Here is a 6,373-nt window from a genome sequence, read left to right on the forward strand (position 1 = left end):
ACCGTGCTGTTCGTCCCCGGCGATGCCGCTGGAGCTGCCTCGGCACCAGCACGGGAGCAGCCCCCCAGCCCTTTTGCCCGTCCCCTCCGCTTGCCCCCAGCACACGGGCTCGGCCCCGTCTCAAGCACACGGCGTGGAGGGGGACAGGCACGCTGGTTTGGGGGAGCAGCGGGGTGCAGGGCAGAGGGGCCCTGGCAATGCAGAGCATGCGGGGGGAGTTCCTGCGAGCCCCTCCAAGCCCTCCCCTGCTGACCCCTCCTGGGTGGGGGTCTCTGCCCTGCATGGTCCCCCCCAGGAGAGAGATGTGCCTGGAACAGCTTCCCCCCGCCCCAGGGACCATGCCCCCCCTTGCTGCTGCAGGGCAGGGCAGCATTGCAGGGCACCCCTCTGAGCAGCACGGCCCCCCGGCCAGCCCAGGGACACCCCACCTGCAGCCACACCTGCATGGCACCACCCTGACCCCTGGCACCACCACCACTGTGACACCCCCCCAAACATCTGCCCGCCCTTCCCCAGCCTCATGCAGCCTGCCAGGGCTGCAGCCCCCATCGCTGTTCCCAGCCAGACCCCTGCACTGTGACCCCCCACACTCCAGTGTTGGCCCCCGACAGCTCCCAGTCATTGCGGCACTGCAAACCTACTGCCTCCCCCTCTCCTGCCCCCCGTCCACCGTGCCCCCCAGCCCTCCCCATCCTCTCTGTGCCCAGGTATTGCCCAAAGCCCTTGGTGCAGCCGCCCGGCACAGCCCACACGGCGCAGGGGGTCCTGCCCTCGCACCCCTGCCTGTCGCCGCTCTTTTGCACCGTGCACGTACCCCTTGCCACAGTCCCACCCCCGGGTGCTGAGCACCCGCTGTGCCTCTCCCAGACTGTATGCGGTTAGGAGGGTGCCCCGAGCCCAGCACCGCCCAGACAGCTGCAGCCCGACCCGCCGGCCGGAGCCTCGGCCAGCACCGGCACCCGCAGCCCTCCTGCCTGCCTGCCCCGAGATGGCAGGACCCATGGCAGGACCCACGGCAGGACCCACGGCGCTCCCCCTGTCCTGTCGGACATTGCCTCCTCCCCCTCCACTGTAGCAGACACCAGCTCAGGGCCAACCGCCCCAAAATATCTCAGGGGGGGGGCGGGCTGGCAAAGCCCCCCTCGACACACACACGCGGCAGAGAGGGGGACCCCAGGGCAGGAATCTGGGGCCTCTGGGGGAGGCTGGGGTTGAGCCAGGCGGCCCCTGGCCCTGCCAGTTTGGTCCCCATCTCCAGTGCCCGCGGATGGAACACGGCCATGCCGCACCACGGCCAAAGCCATAGATGCAGGAGGAGCCATCATCCTTGCAGCCCCCAAGGCCCCACACGTGGGAGACGCAGGGCAGGGGCCGGAGCACCAGCCTGGTGATGTGCCCGGCAGCCCTGGGTCTGGGTGTGCCCGGCCCGTCGGCCCCCCAAAATATGCACCCACATGGAAACAAGCTCCCCGTCGGTGCAAGCACCTTGCTGCGTGGTGTCCCGTGTCACCCTGCGTGGGGGGACACACAGCAAGCCTCCCAGCAGGGCAGGCACAGCAGTGCTCCCCAGGGAGCCCCTGCAGAGCACCCTGTGCCAGCTCCCCATGGGGTCCCCCCACACCCACCTGCAAGCAGGAGCATCCCCAGAGGGGTGCCAGGGGTTAGCCCGGGGATGTGCCATGACCGTGCCAGCCAGCCCGACACCAAGGTCTCCTGCGGCGGGCGGGGGGGTGCAGGATGTGGCTCCCTCCCTGCCAGCGGGAGCAGCGAGCCCCGAGTGGGGTGGGCATGGGCGCCGCGGTGGGAGGGCCGGTGCGAACGCCCTCGTGCTGGTGAACGTGAAAGATGTGCGTCACTGTTTTATAAATGTACAAACGCTCCCTAATAAAGAGGCACAAGTAGGTCTGGAGCCGCCTGCGAGGGCTGGGGCAGCGGGCAGGGCTGGAAGGGCAGAGAGGTGGGGGAGCTGGTCCCACCCCGGGGGGAGGTGGTGGTGGGACCCAGGGAGCACTCTACAGCCCTGCCCCATGTGCTGGGCACCGCCACAGCCAGCATGCCGGGCTGCCCGAAGGCAAGCATCTCTGCATCACTGCCCGCAGAAAGCTTTGCCCGCTGCCCAGCTCTTTGAGCCCCGGCTTGTGGCAGAGGTGCGGCAGTTGCCATCTGGGCACCAGCAGCAGGAACTGCCAGAGCTGCACCCCAGCCCTCGAATCACGGCGGGCATCCCACCACCCCACCAGGCTCCATCAGCCCCGGGCAGGCGGTGCGGTGGGGAGGATGAGCTCCTGCCCCCCCGGGCCTGCTGTAGGGTGGGGGGCAGATGCAAGGGCAGAAACATGGGCTGGGGGTGCTTTGGGGGGTGCTCCCCATGCCGAAGTGGCACCCCACACCCTTGCCAACACCCAGGGCCCCATGCAGGACCCAGTTGCCCATGGGGTGCCCCCCCGTACCCGCGTCCCCTCTGCTCCCACGCCTGTTAACAGTGCCAGGCACAGCCCCTCTCAGCTGCAGCCCGGTGCCTGCGCTGGCGCTGCCCTCACACGGGGTCACCAGTGCGGTGCCAGCAGCCGCTTGCTCCTCTGGCACCCGCTGCGGGCCACAGGCCCTGTCCCCACAGCGGGGGAGCACGGCACAGGTGAGATGGGCACCATGAGCTGTGCCATGGTGGGACCTGCAGCAGGACCCCTACGGGTGCCGTGGGCAAGGGGTATGGGGTGAAGCCAAAACGGGGGAGGTAGAGGATGGGTGGGGGTGAAGGGGGGCCCTGCTGGGGCAGGGCCCTGGGGCTTTCCCTGGCAGAGGTGCTCCTCCAGCTCCTGCCTCCTCTGGACCCTGCTCCGTCCGCCCCGGCCACCCTGCAGCACAGAGAGAGGGGACAAAGCTGGAGACAGGCGTTAGCCTCATGGTGGAGGCTGCCAGCACCAGGCACCACAGGTTTCCCTCTAAACCAGTGAGGGCGGAAGATGCCCAACTTAACTGGGTGCCGCTGGGAGACAGGACCCCATCCCACAGCTCACACCATGCCCTGCGAGGGGAGCACTAGGGTTGGGTCCTAAAGTGAAAAGTGGGGAAATAGCTACATCTGCCACATCTTTTCATCACCTGGTAAGAGGATCAGCTCCCTTTGGGGTCCTTTGGGATGAGGCTGTCCCTGCCGCTGGGTCCTGACCCATCTACCCCCCCAGGATGCCCCGCTACGAAGCCACCTTCATCCACACCAAGGCCGTGACCAGGAGCTCCTGCTGCCTCCTGCCCCGCAGTGAAGACGTGTCAGAGGAGATGAGCGAGGAGGAGAGCAGGACCACAGGGCGAGCCCAGCGCACGGCGCTGGAGGACACGCTGAGGAAGGACCAGATCCTGACAAGAAACCTGAAGGACATGGTGGTGCTGGCCAGGGAAGGCAGGGGGGCGAGGACTGGGTGCAGCGCTACACCATGCTCACCGAGATGCTGCTCCGGCACCTCACCTCCCAGCTCTGGCAAGCGGCTTTCCGGAAAAACCCTCACAAAGCCAGATCCTACGCCTACGAGAAAATAAAGGTGATTTTGGAGGAGCAGGAGTTGAAGCATGGCCGAAGGAAAGGCTGAGCCTCGTGGACAGCCCATCTCAGCTCCCTGAGGCTGCCGGCAAAGCGGCCTCAGGACAGGTCCGGGGAACCCTGTAGTGACTTAGCGAAGGTTTGATGTAAAGTTATTTTTATCTGTTGTTGTCAGTGCCTCTGTTCTTTAATTTGGCAACTTCCCGGTGGCACCTGGAGGTGACACCTCCTGGAGGGTCTCCCACTGCCTCCAAACAGGATGGGCAGGTGAAGTGATCCCCACATCCCCCCTGCCTGTGCCATGCCTGATGTTCCGGTGCAGATGGTGCTGGGCTGAGGAGGACCAGCGGGACAACCCAGATTTAGCACCCCAGGGCCAGCCCCAAACACCAGCGCTGTGGCCCCCAGGTGCCCCCTCCCACGCTGCGCCCATCCAAGGGCCACCGGTCCTCCCCAGGGATGGGGCCACTGCCACCTGAGGCTTGCCGGGCTGCAAAGCGATGTCAGCCCAGCCCAGCACTGCTTGAATCGCCTGTAATGAGCCACATGAAATAGCTGGAGCATAATTAGAAGGGGATCCACTATAGTGAAACAGGCCCTTAATTTTAATGAGCGCAGCCCTCTGGACAAAAGCCAGGCACCCGACCGCAGCAGGACCGGCTGCGCTGGCAATGGCTCCTGTCACCGTGGAGGTGACAACCCTGGCAGACTCAGCTCTCTGCAGGATGCGGTGCCGGCCCCGGGGAGGGGGCATTAGGATGGAGCAGCCAGCAAGGATCCCTTCTGCCCATGGGAGAGGCATCTCCTCAGGCACTTCCCACCGTGCCTCTGCTGCCACACACTGCAATTACTGCTGTTTCCAGGGAAAAGCCACGTTTCAAAGAAAACAAACCATCCAGCTTGGGAGCAGAGGAGCTGGAAGTGAGCCCTGGAGTGCAACGGGACACATGGCCTTGCTGCTAGCACCTCCTCCCCACCGCCTCCTGCCCAGAGGTGCTGGCAGTGACAGGCAACACCTGGAGAAAGGAGTGACCCTCAGCATCTCCTGATGACCTGAGCGTGCCAAGCTCGCTGCTTTGCTTCTGGCTGTTTCCCCACGACCCGCTTGGTGGGAAAATGGACCAGTGGTGCCCATCGGTGGGGCCAGGCAGGGGACACACAGCCCTCGCTTTCCAGCGCTCGGTCCCTGACAGCGGGCAAGCAGGCTGGAAAAACCAAGAAGGCAATTAAAATAAAAATCCAACCAATCCCCCTGCCTCTTCCCCCAGCCCGGAGCTTCAGGCTCCTGCAGTCTGCCTGCGCTGGGGCTGTGTGTCCCCAGAGGGGACATCCCCAGGCATAGCGGGGTGCGCTGACACCCCCGAGCAGGGAAACCCCTGCAGGCAGGCACACCCTGGCAGCAGCCCTGCCTGCGCTTACAGCTAATGGCTGTTTCCCTCTTCATTGAAAGGCTCTGATTTCCCTGAGCTTGGCCAGAAAAAGCCCCTGGCCAAAGCCCCCCGCACGCTCCCAGGGGGCTCGGCAGCGCGTTGGGCTGTGACCTGGGGCATTGGGCGCAGGCAAAGCCTGGCATCTGCCTGCCTGCTCCTCCTTAAGCAGCGCAGCTTCTCCTGCCTTTGCTTGTGGCCAGGAGGAAATGTTTGCCAGGGTTGGGTCCTGCTCTGCAGCTGGCGGAGCCGCTCCTGTGGGACAGGCAGCGAGGCACCACTGGCCCCTTTCCAACGAAAGCACAGGGGCGAAAGGGCACTGCGCTTCCCCTCGCCCTCCAGCCCTCTCCTGGCACAGCCTCGCTTCCCACATCCTCCCAAAGGTCAGCTATTGAGCTGATTAACATCGACGGGGCTGAAGTAACTCTGCCGCGGGGTTTAGCGCAGCCAGAAGTGACCCAAGCAGGGCTAGAGAAGCAGGTTTTGCCTTGCCCGCTTGCAGGCTCACCGCTGCATTTGCAGAGAGGTGCCTGCATGACCACACTGGGGGAACAAATCGAGGGGGGGGGGGGAACAGCAGAGCAGCAGTGTGGGTTTTCCCCGGTGTAAGTCCCTCTCCTTGCCACGGTGCAGGAAGGAGAGGGGAGGCAGGCGCCTGCCCAGCCCCGGTGTGCCGAGCCAGCCCCGCTCGTGCTTCAGTGCTTTGCTCTGAGCCAGCCCTTCACAACCTCTTCCAAAAAACTCCCCAAGAGGAACTTGCGCTGCTCTTCTCGAAGGCTGTGGTGAACCAGTAACACTTTTAGAAAATTTTCTCGAGGGAAGCAGAAGTCTACGGGCAGCAGACACATGTTTTCTCCTGCCCCGTTGGGAAAATTGCCCTTTCACTGCTCTGCCTCTGCCTCTACATCGGTGCAAAAATCAGCACGTTGTATGGAAGTACTGGTCAAACCTGAGTAGGGATTGCAGAAAGTTCCTGTCTGCTCAGCCGCCCACATAAGCACCCAGCCACTCCTCCCTGCCTCTTTCAAGGGTGTCACCGTCCTGGTCCGGTGCCCTGCCTGCACCTGCCAGCCCTGCACAGGCAACACAGGGGGTTCAGCACGTTGCAATGCTGCAAATAACTTGACAAACACCAAAGCAGCTTCAAACACTGCCAGCTGCCTTTTAAAAGGGAGCAATAACTGTGCTGGGAGTGCCTTGGGGACTGTCACTTGCTCGTAGGTACACTGGCGCAGCGGGGGCTTGGTTGGCATTGACAGTGCAGACCGTTAGGTATGCAAATAGCTCTGACACCGTCTGGGCAAACAGCAAAGAGGAGACAAGAGCAACTCGATCTAGACCATCTTGCGACAATTAAATGACAATTCAGCATTTCTTTTCGCAGCTTGATTTGAAGCCAGTTTGCTTT

This window comes from Ciconia boyciana, chromosome 10 (genome assembly GCF_034638445.1).
Source record: "Ciconia boyciana chromosome 10, ASM3463844v1, whole genome shotgun sequence".
Taxonomy (NCBI): Eukaryota; Metazoa; Chordata; class Aves; order Ciconiiformes; family Ciconiidae; genus Ciconia; species Ciconia boyciana.